The following is a 20,584-nucleotide window of genomic DNA, read 5'->3' as shown; positions in this document are numbered from 1 at the left end:
AAAAAATTTAGTAAAAAAATATTTTTTTTTTCATTCGAAGCTTTTACAATACCCCAATATTTTCCTGCATCGATTATATTAAAATCAAAGTGTTTATACAAATTATTTTTTGTCATGTCCGTTAATGGAGGGTAGTCAAAAAACATCATAACCATAACGTGGAGATGTCACTGACACTTGTAGGATAAAGTCATTTAATCGAAACACGCCAAAGAAGTTTTGGCCAATCGCAGACGGAATTCAAAATGGCGAGATTATTTATACTTGGAAATGACAGCAAGTTTTCGTTGCATCATTAACAGCATTACGTGCATTAATTATTTTTTTTGTCATCTGTACCAACCAACGATTGGGTGTCCCTGGGCGGGCTTACTATGACACTAAGCGTGGTGTTGCCATGAGTTAGGGGTGATTAGGCTTTGTCTACGCTGACCCAATGCGGAGAGATTGACTTCACACACTTTCAACCTATGTGCAGGTTTGCTCATGACGTTTTCATTCACCTTAAGAAGGATATGAAATATGTGAAATCCGAAAAATATATTTGTTTAATTTCATAACCTATAAAGTAAATACAGCAATTACTGAACGCAAAAAGCCGTTGAGCAATGAATTCGTCAGGCGGTTACAGTCCTCAATCGGGCACCTTTCATTTAAAAAAAAAGTACCATACGCCATTTCATGTCAATTTTTGAATTATTCATCGTGCGAATGCTCGGGCGCATCGATTGATGCAAACAAAAAGTGCGCGCTCTGGCTAATCTTCGCCCTTCTTCGCCCCGCGTCGGCTCACTTCGGGCCCAGTGCTGCCAACCGATGCATTTATTATTCAACTCATTTTTTGTAATCACGCTGAGCAAGGACATAACCGGGAATGCATTTATTTGATAAATGATATTTTTTTTATCATTTCGCCACAAAATCAACGAACGCTTTGAAAGTTTTTGACATAATTTTTCGCTGTCAATATTAAATGCCTTTTGTTGGTTATATCAGTCCACGCGGTGTTTTAAAAAAACGTATCGTTGTGTCAGATAATCCGCGGCATTCACGTTCTGAGAAACAGACCGATGTCTCGTGTAATTTTTTTAATTCCTAGATTGATTAAGTAGGAATGACTACTACAAAGTTTTTTTTTTGTCTCATAATTTTTAAGGCGTTATGAACTAATGCGTGTGCAAAGGCATCTTCTAATGGTCTGTTTATAGTAGTAGTTTCATAGTTTTTGTGATGTTAACTCTTAGCTAAGCGATGTTTAAGCCGTTGGTAATTAATTTGATACTAAATTCACCGTCATCGGCCGTCAAGCCAATTACAAGTAACATCATGATGCTTCGGGTGCAGAAAAAATATAGTATTCGAATTTCCGAACGTTCATCCCCCGCGCCCGCACGTCCGCCGCGCCTCGCTGCCGCGTCTCGACTGTACGTGATTGGTTTATTAATTAGGCGAATCATCGTCGGGTTCCATTTTTAAAAATAGGCGGGATTCTTGCGGTGCGACTTTTCTTTTTAATTTCGGCCGGCGTTGAACGCAATTAGAGTTGCCAGTAAAGTTTTTGTAATAATTCTGGCTGTGACGATAAAAGTTACTTAAAATTCTGTTTAACATGCCTAATTAACAAGGTAATCGTGGACATTTTTTGATTTATTGAACGTAACTAATTACAATTTCATATCGATGCCTAATATGTGCCGCTGATATAGTCAACATTTTAAATGAGTCTTCAATGTCAAATATTTTTTGGTGTCGTCGGTAAGGTTGGTGTTGGGCTTGTTTTTAAGTCACGTTTCAAAAAGGAAGTGGAATACGTCTAAGCCGTGTTTTTTTTTTTCAATTTACGGTTACTTTTCGGAACTAAACACGTTAAGTATAGAACGGTGACCGTCGCTTGCATTTTTAAAAGGCAACCGGCTGAGGTCAGTGGAAAAATAACATAAAAAGTTTCGCTCGGTCCGCCCTAAAGTTATGTCTCATGGTGGATACCGTTAGGATGCCTTCCACGCTCGAAATCAGATAAAAAAGATGAAAACTATTCCAATTGCCAGTATTCGGAATCCGTTTTGTCTGCCATACTATTTTGCGAGACCATACTTTGGCCTGAGCGGATCTTGGTAGTAATGTGGCCACGGGACACACTACTAAAACAATTTTTTACTTGGCTGATAAGTGACGAATATTTCATCGGATATTTAAGATATGAATGTATGATCTGTCCAGTTACTACTGCTTGGTGACGGAGTTGTAGACTTGGAGACGATCCTTGGATGAGGTTCATTAATAGTCACAACGTAGCTCCTCTTATTTTAAAGCGATGCAAAAAAGTGTATATTAAAAATTGTTCAGGTCGTTCATTAAAAAATCCAAAGTCTCAAAAGTACATCTGTCTAACTCTGTCCACTCTGTAAATAATTGAGAGCGTGAAGGTACGTGCACAAGTATAAACATTGAGGTCCACGTGCAAGTGGAAACGCCGTCTCGACAGGCCGACTGACCGTCGCTAAGTAAGACCAGCACATAAATTCTTCAGCGGCCTAAACAAAAATAACACAAAAAAGATATCGAAAACCCCTTTAAGAGGGCTACCGAACTATAATTTATGGGAGTCGGTCCACAGACGGCCATCGCCGCAAATAAAATAACAGATAAAAAAAGCATTTAAAATAAAAGATTTGCGAAGGTGGACGCAAAATGGTGAAATTGGAAATAATTTTGAGATAGCATCTCTCTCGGACGGTACCTTTCAATTTCTTTATATGTTTGCAAATTCGTTTTTTTTTTCGTTTCATATGACGAGGAAAGTTATGGCCCCGACTGCGCGACGCACGAACTTACATCAGAAATAATGCGTTCAGTTCTATTAGGTCCTTACATATGAAATTGGAGTTTTGTATGGGAGGAACAAAAAGTCGAATATTTTTTAATATAATATATTTATTTAATCAAAGTATGAACCATTATTTTCTATGCACTTTTGCCATCTCATAGGTAGTTCATTGATCCCTTTACTAAAAAAACCAGTCGGACGGGAATCAATAAAATCTTTGAAGGCGATTTGGACTGCCCCATCGGAGTTGAATTTTTTCCCTTGCAAGAAGTTATCCAAATTTCGAAAAAAATGGTAATCTGTTGGAGCAAGGTCCGGGGAGTACGGAGGATGTCTTAGACTTTCCAATTGAAGCTCTTCTAATTTAGTAGCCGTCTGTTGCGCAGTGTGTGGTCTAGCGTTGTCGTGAAGCAGCAGTGGCGTGGAGCGATTGACCAGCCTAGGTTGTTTAGCCGCTAGCTTTTCCATCATGGTTTGCAATTGCTGACAATAGACATCAGTCCTAATAGTCTGGCCAGATTTGAGAAAACTGTAATGAACAATACCGGCACTAGTCCACCAAACGCTTACAAGTAACTTTTTTGGGGTTAATTTTCGCTTGGGGCAGGATTTGGCTGGCTGGCCAGGATCCAACCATTGCGCTGAGCGCTTCCGATTATCGTAAAGAACCCATTTTTCATCACAGGTAATGATTCGGTTTGAAATACCTTCATTATTGTGCCGGTTTAGTAATGTAACGCAACAGTCGACGCGCGTTTGCCGGTTTGCTTCAGTCAATTCGTGAGGTACCCACGTTTCAAGCTTTTTAATCTTCCCAATTTGCTTCAAGTGAATTAAAACAGTTTTATCACTAACATCGCAGCCTGCAGCTAACTCGGACGTGATTTGCGATGGATCCGCTTCCACAATAGCCTTCAACTCTTCATTATCAACTTGAGTCTCAGGCCGTCCACGGGGCTTGTTCTGCAGATCGAAATTTCCAGAACGAAAACGTTGGAACCAAAAACGAACTGTGTTTTCTTTTGCAACACGACCGCCATACACATCATTCACCCTTCGAGTCGTTTCCGCAGCACTAGTGCCACGTCGGAACTCGTACTCGTAAATAATGCGATATTTTAAGTTTTCCATTTAGTAAAATGAGTGACGCAAACAGAAAAAAACAGAAGAAAAAAAACAAACGAATGACTGTCATCGAACCACAAATACATGAGTCTATAGCTGTACAAATTTGAATTTGGAATTCCTTACCAAAGAGGAGAAATTCGTGATTAAAGTGGCCAGTACGAAAAACGCCAATTTCATATGTAAGGACCTAATATATCGAGTTTTATGGAGCGATTATTAAATCCTCATTGATTAACCATGGGTTTCTGAGATTAAAATCTCTGTATTAAACATATTGTCATCATCATTTTCTTTGACAAAAAAGAGATAACAATAAGCTTTAAACGAGGATAGTCTCAGAAACCAATGGCACGACGTTCTATTTACAAAAATAACTTCCAAAAAAGTTGTCTTCAATTGTTAAACTTTGCACTAGTAGTCCAATTTGGACTTCGTAAACATAACGTTTTCAAATGACAGTTCTGATTTAATCCTATTTTCTGTGAGATCTTGGAAGGCAGCATTTACTTTCTACCTTTTATGAATCTGCTTTTCTTTATGCGATACATTTTCATTTAGAGATGTTTTTGAGGTTGTGTGATTCCTTCATACATAAAAAACAGGAACGTGCTAGTTACTAGGTGAATGTAGAAAGAAAATAAAAGTATTAAATACTGTTTTGACATTATGAGTTCCAATGATCTAAATATGCCGCTAGTGATTTATCGGATCCGAAGCAATCAGCAGTGGACGAGTGCAAATTAGAAAGCTTAGAGCCGATTGAACTTGTGATAGTACGAACTATATATTGGATGTACGTTTATTTGGATAAGGTATCCAACATATTATGATTAAATTATTTTGAAGTAATTTTTAAAGCTCAAATGTAAAATTAAATTTAGGATTATTATGAGAAATAAACAACGACACAAAATTGAGTTAAAATATTTTCTGTTCTTCTCATCTTCCTTCTCTTTTATGTAACGGAAAATGCGCAAACGTGACACGACCTTGAAATCTCTTTATTTGCGATGAATCACGTTATCTAATCTAACCTAACCTAACAATAATTTTAAGTACATAATTATGATATCCTACAAACAGGGTAAGAGACGAATCAAATCTTGGATGAAAGTTTTACACTAGGACAGAAGACGTTAAGAGAGCACTGTCTTACAGCTCTGCTTTACTGTCCTTGTTTAAAACTAGCATCATAGTTGTAATGACGCGTCCATTGTTACAAGCTCCTTGTTATCTAGTTACCGGTTCGACTCCGGATTAATATCACTACGAGGGATGCCTTTTAAGTTTTGTCGTTTGAAGAAAAAAACACAACTAGAATCTTATAGTACTTTTTATTGTTTTTAAAGGTATTCACCACGTAGCTTAATACACTTTTCCATTCGCTGAATCCAGTTATTATAACATTTATTCCACTCTAAAGTGGGGGTGTTGAAAATGGCTCACTTGAAAGCGTCGACTGCTTCTTCACCGGGCTGGAACCATTAACCACGAAGACTTTTCTTAATTTTAAGAAATGTAAAGAAATCGTTAGGGTTTAGGTCAGGATTGTATGGAGGATGGTCAAGAATTTCTACTTTTTCCTGCTACAAATACTCAATCGTTTGACGAGCGCTGTGTAAGCTTGCGTTGTCGTGGTGCAGGATAATGCGTCGCTTTGAGTTAGATTTTCGCATTTCGGCGATGACTTGTGGTAAACAAACTGTGGTATACCACTCTGCATTCACCGTTCTACGATCTTCAAGTGCAATAGTCGCAACATGGCCTTTTTTTCCAACGAAGGTGGCCCACCATCTTCTTTGAAGTGCTTCGCGAACGAACAACTTTAGTCGGCATTGGCTCGTTTTGAAAGACCCAGATTGTAGATTTTTGTTTGGAATCAGGATCGTAGGCATAGATCCAAGATTCGTCACCACTGATGATGTCGTAGACGTGGTTTGACTCTCCTCGGTCCAACCTTTGCAGAGTTTTCTTACACCATCTGACGCGGGCCGCCTTGTGATCGTCTGAAAGCAGATGCGGTATCCAACGGCAAACTAGCTTTCTCACACCAAGCGCTTGATGCAAGATCTTCTGAATGGTTGTCCCTGAGATGCCTAATAGAACCTCTATCTCTCGATACGTCACATGACGATATTCGAGAATTAGTTGTCTCACAGCAATGATGTTATCTTCGGTGAAGGCGGATTTTGGACGTCCTTCGCGAGATTTTTCACTAAGACTAGTATGTCCACGCTGGAATTCTAAATACCAGCGTTCGACAGTCCGCAGACATGGGGCTTCATCACTGAACACAGATATTAGCTCTTCAAAACACTGATGCCGTGTCAGGCGTCTTTTAAAGTTGTAGAAAATTATTGCACGAACAGTTTCCTTAGAAAGATTCATTTTCGTACGTTACCTGGCAGATTCAAATCGACGCTGTGACTAAACAATAGCATTAATCTTAATACTTTCAACTGTTTTAAGATTCAAAATGTAAACACACTCGAATATAAAACAGTTCAAAATACAAAATTGCCGGGAAATATTGAAACGACAGAACTTAAAAGGCAGACCTTGTATATATCAATAATGATTTGTCAAAATCTTACGCCGCTCTAGTTTCATTATTTTAATTAGAATACATTGTAGCTGTAATATAAGAAAATGTAGTTTATTTTTATACGTAAAAATTTTATAGTATACTTTAGGGGCAATGGATATATAACATTAAAAGAATTTCCTAGGGACTATAATCGTTTATTATATAAAACGAAAAAAAGACACTCCAATTTAAGGTAATAAATGAGTCAAACTGAAATAACCACAAGAAAGGGTACCAAAGCTAAGTTAAGAGTTTACTTTAGGTTAAAAAATTCAATTCAAATGGAATAGAAATTAGCTGTCACCAACGACTTCGACGGCGCGGAATTAAAAACTTAATTACCTACGTGTTCTTCCAGGCTACTCTACATTCTACGTCAAATTTCATCGAGATCAGTTGAGCCGATTTGAAGAATCATCCATCCATTTAAACATTCGCATTTAAAATATTAGTAAGATTAAGAGATATTAAGGTTTATTTCCAAAAAAAATGTGATTCTTATTTTTTTTGAAGCAGCATATCAAATATGTATCAGACACTTATGTACATATAGACTTTATTATCATACAAATTTATATACTATCAAAAACGTCGATAAAAAAAAACAACTATAGCTACATTATAACAATAAATATTATCTCTTGTTCACATACATATTGTAAAAACGGGAATTAAAAATTAAATTAATAATTAAAAAAAAATTAGGTCAGTAATACAATTTTTACGTGGCTAATCTATATATGAGGCATTTTGCAATAGGATTTTAGGCAACTCATTTTCTTACATAACATAATATGTGCGTGTCGTCGAACATAAACCGGACATTATGTTGTAATTTAAATAATATTACAAATATGTAATTACACTATGAAATAGTTTATATCTATGTAAATAGTTATATTTCCTATATTACAACAAATTTACGGAAAAAGCAAATGAAATTATATCACTTTTACCAATTATTAGGTATGAATATTTAGTCAAGAATATTTGAGGTTATCTTACTAATATTATAAATGCGAATGTTTAGATGTTTGTTTGAAGGTATCTCCGAAACAGCATAACGGATCTTGATGAAGTTTAGCATAAATGTAGATGTAGTCTGGACGAACACATCAGCTGCTTACTACGTTTTTTTTTTAATTTCGCGCTTACGGAGACGTGGGCGACAACTAGTGTTAGAATAATTGTTATATTTTCTTGTTTGATCTTGTTATCTTGCTTTTAGTATTTAATGTTTAATAATCTAAAGGTATTTCTAATAATAATAGTAGAATATGATAACAGTCGTATTATTATTAAAATGTTACTAAATTGTTGTATTAGAATTAGTCTTCCATACAAATTTCCATGTTAGTCAATAATAGACGTACAAGTATAAGGTATAACTTTTTAACGGCAAATCTCAACAACGGCACAACATAAAACAAAAAAAACTTACATTTCAAACTAAGACACTTTATACAATATTTATTATATTCGATAGTTTCAGACCCGTCAGGTCAAAATCTAGTACATATTATGCCTTGATTTTGGTATATTGCAATATAATTGTATTTTATGATATTACTTTGGTGCAGTAATGTGTGTAAGGAAGACCGTGCCGTCGCCTGATAACAACAAGTGCATCTGTTACGCAACGCGCTTTGTTTACTGACGCCGCCTAGACTTGTTACATTCGCGTTATTAAATACTAGCTGTCGCCCGAGACTCCTTCCGCGCGGAATTAAAAAAAATATATAGAAATAAATATAGCCTATGTTACTCAGTGATAATGTAGCTTTTTAGTGACAAAGGAATTTTTGAAATCGGTCCAGTAGTTTTTGAGTTTATTTGTTACATACAAAAATATAAATCTTTCGTCTTTATAATATTAAATAAAGATATACCATACGTTTTGCATGAAAATTAACTCGTTTGGTTTAGCGATCAGACATTTTTTTGTGATTGGATTGAACTAGCTGTTTGCCGCAGCTTAGTCTGCCCGAAATTTAAAAAAAATATTACCTTCGTTTCTCAGTTATAGGAAAAACATAAACATGTTTATTCCACGGGAATAGAATTATTCGACAGTAAATGGTCTATGTTTTTTAATACACTAGTTATCCATTTAATAAATCTATAAACCAAACTGATTGTACTTATTGCTATAAGATCCAAGGGAGAATTCGTATCGAAGGCCACCTCTTCAAAGTAAGTTAATCCGTTTATGTTTTTTGGTTTAGAAAAAGTTTACGGATTATAAAGGGTGTTAATAAATCACCACACTTTATAGTGTGTCAATTTCTTAATTGAACAGTGATAAGCGTTATTAGACAATTTGACGGGCGCAGACTGTAGAAAAAAAATAAAGTTGTTTACAAACGTTGTATGGCTGTGGCAACAAGGCATTGTGAGCGTTTCGTGTCAACACGCCGCCGCCGCCGATACTAGGAGCTGCAAACAATCGGTTCGGGGAACGCGCGCTGTCGCCTCTATGGTTAGGATTTAACCTCCACTTCCACTGCGCGAATATTATATTCTTCTTTTACTAACTTACTTTTCGTACTTTAGCTTAACTCATGTAGGTTTTACATGTTTTCTGAAAGAGCTAACAGCGACAGCAGCGTCTGCCTCACTGACTGAGATATACTTGTCTGACTGTATTCAGTTCCTACAGCTAACTGTCACCGTAAGATTACCACCTATATAAATATGTTACTATGGCAAGTTTTTTGTGAATGAAAATGAGTCGGGAATAAACTTCCTTGACTGTGCTTACTCTTGGAGTATTAGTATTCCTTTTATACTTAATGTTCCTAATAAATATGTTTACCGATAAAATAGTGACTTAAAGGTAAGTTCTTTGATTCTTAAATTAGTATTTTAAAATATCTGAGAGGAACAAGGTCACCAGCGCGCTGTGTCACTACAAAGACCACTGTCTTCCCCCGCTACACCTATAATTGTGTTAGCGCAACGACTCCCGCGAAGTTAAGAGTCGCCAAGATATCTCACATCATTTATACCTATGCTAAGATGATAAATGAAGAACGAGCTATGAGGGAAATTAATCACGTACACGTTTTTTATAATATAGTATTTTTGTCGAGATTGTTACGGTTATTATGAACATTCCAAACGTACTTAGTTTTAAGATGTCTGTCAAACCGCGAACTCTTTGTAAAAGGACAAGTTTCAGGACAATGGAAAGTAAGAAAACATACACTACAAAGCAAATTCCCGATGTTTAATAAGAAACATGAATTTGATATTAAAGCGGTGTTTCCACTGAACGTACTTTGTTTCGACGAACGAGTTCATTACAATCGAGCACATTCCGTCACACGGAAGCGTGGCTTAGGGCACCCGCTGCAGCCGGCGTTCGTCACATAGTTTAGTTTTTGTTCGCCCCAAATTGGGTATCAGTTGGTTCGCTTTGATGGAAATACACTTTAAGTATTTAACAAATGATTTGAGATCTATCACCTCAGATACGTTATTAAATTATATTGTTTTATAATAATCTCAGTTCCCTAACTTACTTATCTTACTAATATTATAAATGCGAATGTTTGCATTTACGGTTGCACCTAGAGATCTTAAGTAGTCAATAAGAGACCCTAAGGGTCCTACTACATATCCTTAGTTTATATGACCTTGAGAATATTATGAGTTCGGCAGTATGTTAGTACAAATATTCTTCTATGATGCGTGATATATCCTTAGTTATATGACATACATATCCTTAGTTTATATGACCTTGAGAATATTCTGAGTTCGGAAGTATGTTAGTACAAATGTTCTTCTATGATGCGTGATATATCGGAATTATAATCTTGCTTTCATCATCGTTGCATAAAATCATCCGACTGTCACCGATGTGTCATAGAAATTGGTAGCGATAGTAAATGAATTACAATAAGACAATAACAGATTCCGAATATTACAATCGTCTTACAGAATCGAGAAATTCATTAGCAGTTTGTTAATCGAATTCCTTATAGAATTGTTTATCGATTTCTCTCTGTTGCATAAACCTTTTCATGTCGTTAACCATATATGGGTATTTGAATTACCTTACAGACATAGTTATGGAAATAATCACAATGAATTTACCTGAAATTTTACTGGTAAACGATTTAAAACTGTTTCGTTTGTCTTCATTTATTTAAGATGATAACATCTTAAATAATTACAAATCTATGTGTTTCTGTTCGCGAAATTTCCATGAAAGTATTTTGTTGTCTTTTGTTTTTCAAAGGTTATGCCAGGAAAAGTTTGTTTTCAACAATATTTTGAAACTAGCTGCTATTCATCCAGACTATGTTCTACATCTGTGCCAAATTTCACTGAGATCCGTTAAGACGTTCTGGAGATACCTTATCACAAATATTCATCCAAACATCAAAACATTCGCATTTATAATATTAGTAAGAAAAGATTTAACGTCTAATTTTAACTTCGTATTTTAATGTTATAGTCCAATTTAAAGTGACACAGTAAAGCTGGACTTGGCCTCAGATAACATTTTTTTTTTTCAATTTTAATTTGTCTGCAATAATAATTATAATATTTAGTTGTAATCCTAGATACTGGAGGTATTCGCGTATTGGAGTTTAAAGTGGGTGCTCGGTCTATTGCATCTGTGATAAGGAGATCGCTTATCTCGCGATAAGCTATCAACTCGCGCTGCACTTGCGCAGTGCATGCCACGTGTCATGCAGTCACCGGAAAAAAGAGATTGCAGCTAATTCATAACTTGCCCAGAAATAGTGACTACAAATTGCATATCCAAAGGGCTTTTTTTACATAGTGACGTGTTACATTTTGGTTAGTAAAATGTTATGTTCATTGTAAGTTACATTGACATTAGTGCCCGTCAGTTCTTCATCTTTTATGTGTTGGGCTTTTATGGATGTACAGAAAATGACTGCAATTGAATTGTCACCTTTCCAAAATATTGTAATATACGCACATTCTGATTAAAATGATTCGGTATGCAACTTTCTGAGTCTTAAAGTATTGCCTAGGTAATTTCCAAAACGGCGGTATTTAGTATCTTTCGGTGACATGTACATGTTTGTGTGCGTTTGTATGGATTTGTGTAGGTTTGTGTCATATCTCAGGTTCTGTTGATTGAATTATGACAAACTGTGGTATAAATTTCAACAGGCGGTTCATGCTTAATTAGATTTACGTATTAATTTGAATATTTATAGGCATTGCATAGAGACCAGGTCAGATGGCTGAGGTATATAGGTAACAATGTGTTATTCGTTCTAAGAATATCATATTATGTTTTAATGAAAAGAAAAAGTAGATAGGAAAGAGGTTATTATTAAAATCTGCAGGCTAGAGAACAATATCATCAATAATTCTTATATAACAAATATAACTCTGAGAACACATTTTAATGAACTAAGTAGTTACGTACTCTAAAACCCGTGACGTTTTTAATAATGAGGTTCATATGTTTTCCCTAAACAAACTTTGATTCACGTGTAAAATATAATGAATCATAATGTTTAATTATATGACTCATTTGACGTTCCCCATAATTCCAAATTAATCGAGTTTTGTCCACTTCATCATCATCAAAATCGATTGTAAAATGAGAAGAATCGATTCGACACGACTGCTGTTTTCGATGTCCCGAGATAAGTCCGTGGAACGCTGACATCGCGGTCTGTCAACAATGGCTATTGTCTTGTTCGATATTTGAAAATAATGTACGAACATCACTACACCCCCCAGCCCCACCCCTCAAACTTACCAAGATAATTACACAGTTTGAAAGAAATATTCATGATATATGCGTAATGATATTAATCTGAACAGATTCCAATTCAGATGTATTGGACAATCCTGACTTCGCAATGTCTTTTCTGTGACAATCTAAATTACCTTTTACATAATAATTCTTAGGAAAATGTTTTCGCTAGTTTGGAGCCTAATGCATTGTCACCACCCAAGCTTAAGGTCTGACATATTTGACATTTCATTTGTTTCTTTATTAAATACTAACGTTTACTTGCGTCAGGATCACCGCTTGATTAGGGCGTGGGTGGCCGACCAGGACGCTAAACAGAAAGGGGCGCCAGTTGTGAATTACATAGTCTCACATAACTCTCTCTCACAAAAGCATGGTAAAACAGAGTAATCTGGCCCAGGGTGCTTGCTTAAAACCATCACTGGTCGCGTATATCCATGTGGAATTAAAAATAAGTTAATGAGTAGTCTTTGTTCTATTACAGGCTGCAAATATAACTCTATTCCAAATTTCATCAATGCCTTCAGCTGTTCTGGTGTAACGTGATAACAAGTAATCCATCCAAACTTTCGCATTTATACTGTTAATAAGATTTTAATTAACTTGTTCATATGTCTAGATATTTGCGTCAATACAAAAACATTAATGAATTAGAATAATTAGGCCTGTCTTCCTTATGAATCATTTGGTATTTTAGTGACCGCATGAAAACCCATAGTTTTAGAATTATCATCAGACATACGTGACAGAGTTTGTTGTGTAATATTTTGTGACGCCACAAAACACACTTCAATATAGAATGCAATGCACATTTATAATAAACTAGCTGTAGCCTGCGACTCCGTCCGGGATTAAAAAAATAATAAGTAGGATATGTGTTCATCCCGACTATGTTCTACATCTAAATTTCATCAAGATCCATTGAGCCGCTCCGGAGATATATTTTAAAAAACATCCATCCATCTAAACTTTCGTATCTTCTATATATATATAAAAGAAAGTCGTGTTAGTTACACTATTTATAACTCAAGATCGGTCGAACTGATTTAGCTGAAAATTGATGGGGAGGTAGCTTAGAACTAGGAGACGTATATAGGATCTTTTTTATCTTGTGTGCATTTTTTTTATTCCGCGCGGACGGAGTCGCGGGTAAAAGCTAGTTTATAATATTAGTAAGATAGTGAGATTGGAAAGAAATTGTTTTCCACTTCTTTGTACATTTATTTAATAAGAAAGAATTGTATTTATTTATGTAATGTAAAGAGAAAAATGAACATATCTACTACATATAAACAAAAGACTAACTAACAAAAGACTAGTAATTATGTAATTGTAAATAAATTTTATTTTGTACAAAAATCAATGTCAATTTGAATATCGCAATCTTCAAGAAGTCATTCATATTCATCAGTTAACATTTAAGTGTACAAAAGTAAAATCTAATCTAAAATAATCGATTTTCCACGATAAGAATCGATTAAATTATTCGATGATGACGTTACAATGACAGCTGTCAAAAGCAACAATGTTATTCTGTTATCGTAATTATGTATTTATTTGAAACAAGTTTATTATTAATATATAAAATTGTCCGTTTATTATGGATTCCAAAACATATTAGTAACGAGGAATCTGTACCACAATAGATCTGATTTAACGCTTAACTCATTCTTACAGTTTTGTTTAGACGCTAAGGAATGCGATATAATTCTAACGGTTGCCGCTTCACGATTGTGCGTCGTGATTTTTATTTATATTTACTTTTATACTCTGAAAACATGAGAAAACCAATTGAAATGTGCGCATCTATTTACGTTACAAACAATAATAAAGAGATGATCTACGCTTTTATCGTATTATTTTCTTCCTCATACTTCAATACAATAGATTATTAAATTTAAAATGTTTAAATGTAAGCACAGATAAAAAAAACTTTACTAAATCCGAGCTGTCACTCATGAAATCCGCTTTAAAGTAAAGTAAATTGAGTAAGGAGTCTATGCGATTCCAGAGTGTAATCTGTGGGCCTAGCACGAAAATTTGTGACAATCTCCTTGATGTCATCGTCTTTTTGGTGTACTTTACGCACGATAAGCTACGCAAATTTTAATACAAATTGTGTTGATGATACGATGATCATTGTCACTTATATTCGTGCTAGGACAACTGTTTTTGTTTCAAATTTCGTTTGGATGTATTTTTGCTACTGTACGTAGTAACAAACAATATCCATACATCCAAACTTTAGCATTTATAAAATTAGTAAGATTAACAATAAAAGGGAAGATTCTTTTCTAGCTTCCTCTTTCCTTAGGATTGCTACGACTATAGTTTCGCCATTTAAATATCTCGGCTACGTGTATGGTTGTAATTTGACTTTAATTCATAACCAAAAATGTTTGTTTTAGATTTAAAAAATAATTTTGTGCACTCCTTCTTTATATTTCATTTAAATAATTCGAATTTAACGTTCTTTGGTTCGCGAAATTTCCTTAAATAGGTGTACAAATTTATCTCAAGAATATAATGATTTTCATTAAATCAATGCTATTTCAAATAGAAATTATAATTACTTGAGAAGATTTATATCATGTTAGAGCCTAGCATGAAAATTTGCGAGAAAGTATTCGTAAAGTCAAGCGTAAAAGTGCGAAAGTACAATGAAAAATCTCATATAAATTTTGACTTAATTGTCGATGACATAACAAAAACGCATACCGCAAATATTCGTGATAGACCCCTAGATATTTAATTGTCTTTAACATTGTACATTTGTTTTGATCAATTACAGTATGTCTTCTTATGTGCTAATATCACCCTGTACATACTTAAGGATTATCTAGTAATAAATCTGCATTAAAACAGTCTGCAGTACTTAAGTATATATACATGCGAAATGTCACATAATTTGCACAGATTATGTGACACGCAATGATATATTGCAGTTGCCTGTACCTTATAAGATATAGATACTAATTATAGAACTAAGGGTGGGGACACATCATGTTAATAATAGTTTACTATAATATTAAAAATAAATGAAAAAATTGTAGCGCTAATGTTATTAGATATTGTTAGTAACTGAAGCAGTTAGTTGTTAACTGCCAATTACTGCCGGTATATTTTTTAAGAATAAGTTGAAAACGAGCATAGTGTCATCTGAATTCAATAAAATAGCAAAGTAACCGCTGCCCACAGACTTACGTTTGAAAATGTGTTGTTTAATCGACACAGAAGAGTACGTATTGAAAGTGGTCGTTTAATAGTCTAAGAGCCCGTGAACCCCAGACCTTCGTTATTTTATAAAAGCTGAAAGTTTGTCAGCGCATGCTCCCAACACAGGTAAGAACGATGGACTATTATGAAGTTTGGGTTACCGTGGCTTTGGCAGGTAAACGGTACTAAAGGTGTGTAAAATACCGATCTAAATTCGTCAAATTATAAAGTGTGATTTTTTGGTATTACCTTCAGAATATTATTAAAAATCACGTTATTGATTGCCAGACACTTAACATCGTGGCAACCCCTTGCCAGACACCCCTAATGTTCATGAAATTATAATTCTACTTATGTTATAGTATAAAAGCTGATTTTTATATATAATACTTAGGTAATAATTAGATGATGTTTCCTCATCAGCCAGACATTTTTGATAGTTCCAACCCCTTGCCAGACAATGATGTAGGGTCGCTGAAGGAGCGAGCGCGAGACAGTATATGTATGGTGGGTGCGAGTGAGATGGCGAGATAGGTCTATCGCGATCCCTCAATAACAGATTATAAAAAAAAACCAAATAAATAATACTCAAAAATTTAATTAAAAATATATTAATAACATTACAAGTTATTATAGAGCAAGAGCCCGTGAACCCCAGACCTTCATTATTAGTAGTAGTAAAAGTAGTATCCATTTCAATGGAATTCTCTGCATATATTCTCTCCAATGAATCAGTATATAATTCATGTAAATGGAATTATATACTGATGACAGCGGCCATTGTTGATAATATCTTCTTCTATGATGCTACAAATTTCATTGAAAGATTCTTGGTGGTACTCTCGATAATGATGCCAATCACTTTTAACAGATATTTTCGCCAATGAAGATATTTTATTATTAAACTGAATCCTACAGTCAGTGTGATAGTATATTTTCGGACTTGCAATACTTTCCAATCTACTTAACAACTCATTATACTCTTTTTGATTTTCAATGCTAGACATTATACGAGACTGAAATTGGTTTTTATCACCTTCATGGAGTGGAAGCATTTTTGATCTCACTTGTCTCTTTTTTTTATTGCAAAATAAACAATTTTTTTTACTTATATCAACACTGGTATCACTTGAATCGAACTATTTACTTCTGTGGTTGCATTAGCATTTTCACTCACTTCTTCAAGTCCGCGAATGTCCACAGCTGCCTGGGAAGGTTGAAGTTCTGTTGATTGAGAAGCTGAAGGTGGGTGTGATACAGTTAACTCAGACAAATGCGATGAACCTGGTATTGAATCGTCTGTTGATATATTTACGTCTTTAGATGGCTCTTTTTCTTGCTCTGTTTCAACAGTCTTTTTAGAATTTTTAGGTTCTAGGGTAAAATATTTTTTCATCAGTCATAAGTCATTAGTCATTTTAATCAGTATAAGTATCACTCGACACTGGCCCAATCCGCTGAGGGAGAGCCATAATCAAGAAACTGAACAGTATAAGTAAAAAAATTTGTTTATTTTGTAATAAAAAAAAGAGACAAGTGAGATCAAAAATGCTTCCACTCCATGAAGGTGATAAAAACCAATTTCAGTCTCGTATAATGTCTAGCATTGAAAATCAAAAAGAGTATAATGAGTTGTTAAGTAGATTGGAAAGTATTGCAAGTCCGAAAATATACTATCACACTGACTGTAGGATTCAGTTTAATAATAAAATATCTTCATTGGCGAAAATATCTGTTAAAAGTGATTGGCATCATTATCGAGAGTACCACCAAGAATCTTTCAATGAAATTTGTAGCATCATAGAAGAAGATATTATCAACAATGGCCGCTGTCATCAGTATATAATTCCATTTACATGAATTATATACTGATTCATTGGAGAGAATATATGCAGAGAATTCCATTGAAATGGATACTACTTTTACTACTACTAATAATGAAGGTCTGGGGTTCACGGGCTCTTGCTCTATAATAACTTGTAATGTTATTAATATATTTTTAATTAAATTTTTGAGTATTATTTATTTGGTTTTTTTTTATAATCTGTTATTGAGGGATCGCGATAGACCTATCTCGCCATCTCACTCGCACCCACCATACATATACTGTCTCGCGCTCGCTCCTTCAGCGACCCTACATCATTGTCTGGCAAGGGGTTGGAACTATCAAAAATGTCTGGCTGATGAGGAAACATCATCTAATTATTACCTAAGTATTATATTTAAAAATCAGCTTTTATACTATAACATAAGTAGAATTATAATTTCATGAACATTAGGGGTGTCTGGCAAGGGGTTGCCACGATGTTAAGTGTCTGGCAATCAATAACGTGATTTTTAATAATATTCTGAAGGTAATACCAAAAAATCACACTTTATAATTTGACGAATTTAGATCGGTATTTTACACACCTTTAGTACCGTTTACCTGCCAAAGCCACGGTAACCCAAACTTCATAATAGTCCATCGTTCTTACCTGTGTTGGGAGCATGCGCTGACAAACTTTCAGCTTTTATAAAATAACGAAGGTCTGGGGTTCACGGGCTCTTGCTCTATAACCATTCTATACGTCTCCAAAAGGTAATTATAATCCATCTACGATAGTTCACAGATTATCCTCAAAAATTTAACTACGACAATCCTATTCATATTGGTAGCCATGTTGTTTATAACATGCAAAATATGTAATGGATTCTAGCAAAAAGTGTATCACATATGCAACTTAACTAAGTAGTTTCCAGAAAAGTAGATAAGTGTCGAAGATGAAAGAGTCGAGTGAAATCGCGAGAACAATGTAAAGAGTTCCCACACGGCGATGGTGGCGCCGCGGTCGGCGTTCCGCGAAACATCGGGTGTCGTTTGCGCCGGCGCCTCTATTGGCTTTCCCTTTAAATTTGGAATCATTTGAAATGAATGAAGCAATAATAACAGCTAATCTGGTTACGGGATGACTCATTATTTATATACTCATTATATATTTGTTAATGAATCCTTGTTATTACACCATATATCTACATATATCCTCACCGAAGGGCTCACAGCCTATGCAAGTTAAGGGTGATTAGGCAACCACTCTGAACCTGTGCAGGTTAGTTGACTTTACACATATCTTTGAATTTCTTCATAGTTATGTGCAGGTTGAATTATATAAAAAGCTGGATATGTGTACATATGAAATTCGAAAATCGAAATCATATTGGTACTTGGTGAGGATCGAATCTGAATGTGTAGTTATGGGTCCGATCCGGTCAGAGCTTTTTGACTAGTGGTTGTCCACGACTTAATAGGCGCACAGTTATTAAAAAAACACTTATATTCCTCTCGTTCACATAAACTACCTTCTAGTCAAAGTTCCATCAAAATCGGTTCAGCCGTTTAGGAGATTACCCGGAACAAACGCCGACTTTTGAACAGACAGGCAGACAAAAAAAATAGCTTTTTGTTATAAGCAACTCAAATACAGAAAATCATGTTCAGGATTATTTTTTTCAGATATTAAATACAGATAGTCTAATTTTATTAATTGTTTGATTACGAAAAGTATAACATAAAATACTATGTAAATTTTTCATATCATATCGTATTCTTGCCCCACGCGGTGTTGTATGTCGGTGGTCCATAAAATGTAGTATTACGATGATAATTGTAAAGTAATTTACCACCTAGGTGAGTCTCGCGGAACTCTCCTCTTGCAGGCGGTGTCGATTGATAAGCTGCAGGTAAAGCTGGCTATACACTGTACCTTATTATGAATATAACCAAGTTTTTGAAATCTTCATAAAGTTATTAAATATTACACTTTTTATCAGCGCAAAATTAAAAAATAATAATAATACTCACATGTGCATCAGTTACCTTCCCCTCAAACATAGCAAACGTCACCTCAATAGAAATAAAAATGTTTCTTTTCTTCAAATCCATAATTTTTAGTATTTGGGCAATAGTCATTTTTATTTCTTCGTAATAGGGATACGTGCGTTTTAACAGACGTCATTTATGACTTCTCCAAGTCATGGACTCTATCCGATATCGCTTCTACAAACTAATGTTATCATTTGACACGTGTATTCACACCTTTACAATATTCTACCGCAGTTGAGGTCGTCTTACGTTTCCTGACGTCGTTATGTTCACGCTAATACTACGTAACGAGCGAAACGACACCAAGTCAATGGAATTTTAGAATTCCACGTAGACTGCCCAGGTTGTACCAGGTAACTAGCCAGGTATTACCTTTTTTAAAAATAAAAAATACGAAGAAACCATTTACGTTATTACATTAAATTTCTATATATCTTAAAGTTTGACAAATTTAATCAGTTGTATTCATTTTATTATTGGGCAGCTGGACGCAAAAACCACAAAGTAGACCAGTGTGGAGAAATTTACTTGATCAGGTCCAGGCTCACCCGTGGCTGTAGCGCCTCAGATGTTGATGATTATGATTCATTTTAATATATGAAACACTTCCTATCAAACGACCGTTAAAAATCAAGATAAGTGAAATCGCTACTTATTAATCGCAGTAAAAATAACGCATAACGCAAGTACTGTCATTAGAAAGTGGTTGTTGATATTTTCATCTCTCCTTATCCCACTCACATGGGTCGGCTCACAGGGTTTTATAAACCTTATTATTTTGGCTTAATTTTTTAAATCCGGTCACCTGCCTTCGTCTATCGTAAATTTAATATTATTTTTTTAAATAAAATAACAAATAAATATTTATTTAAACAATTATAACTAAATACCTCATAATAACTTCTTCAAATATAATAAAAATAAATAACAATAAACTAAATAAACTGAGTAATTAAAAAATATAAATAGGATAAAAATTTTAGCTCTTGTCGTTTGATTATGAGCACATACAGGATGTTTACTGAGATCAAGATCATTGTTTAAAACATAGTGTTATTTCTATATTCTCATTGAATCAATGATTCAAGGATTGATTCAAGAATGGCGATATGTCTTATACATAGTTTTTAGTCTCAGGAACCAATAGGTGTTGTTATACTGTTTGTATCTATGATCTATATAGAAAAATAGAAGGACAGCGTAAAAAAGGAA

The 20,584-nt window shown here is 34.7% G+C and overlaps 1 protein-coding gene across 1 annotated transcript in view; it reads left to right on the top strand.

The window, feature by feature from the left end:
- The window catches only part of LOC106718796 (putative transcription factor SOX-15), a 102,836-nt gene that overhangs the window by 11,186 nt on the left and 71,066 nt on the right, over positions 1–20,584 (top strand). The window lies entirely within an intron of this gene.

The sequence above is a fragment of the Papilio machaon genome, chromosome 26 (assembly GCF_912999745.1).
Source record: "Papilio machaon chromosome 26, ilPapMach1.1, whole genome shotgun sequence".
Classification (NCBI taxonomy): domain Eukaryota; kingdom Metazoa; phylum Arthropoda; class Insecta; order Lepidoptera; family Papilionidae; genus Papilio; species Papilio machaon.
This window is presented reverse-complemented; position numbering and strand designations above follow the sequence as displayed.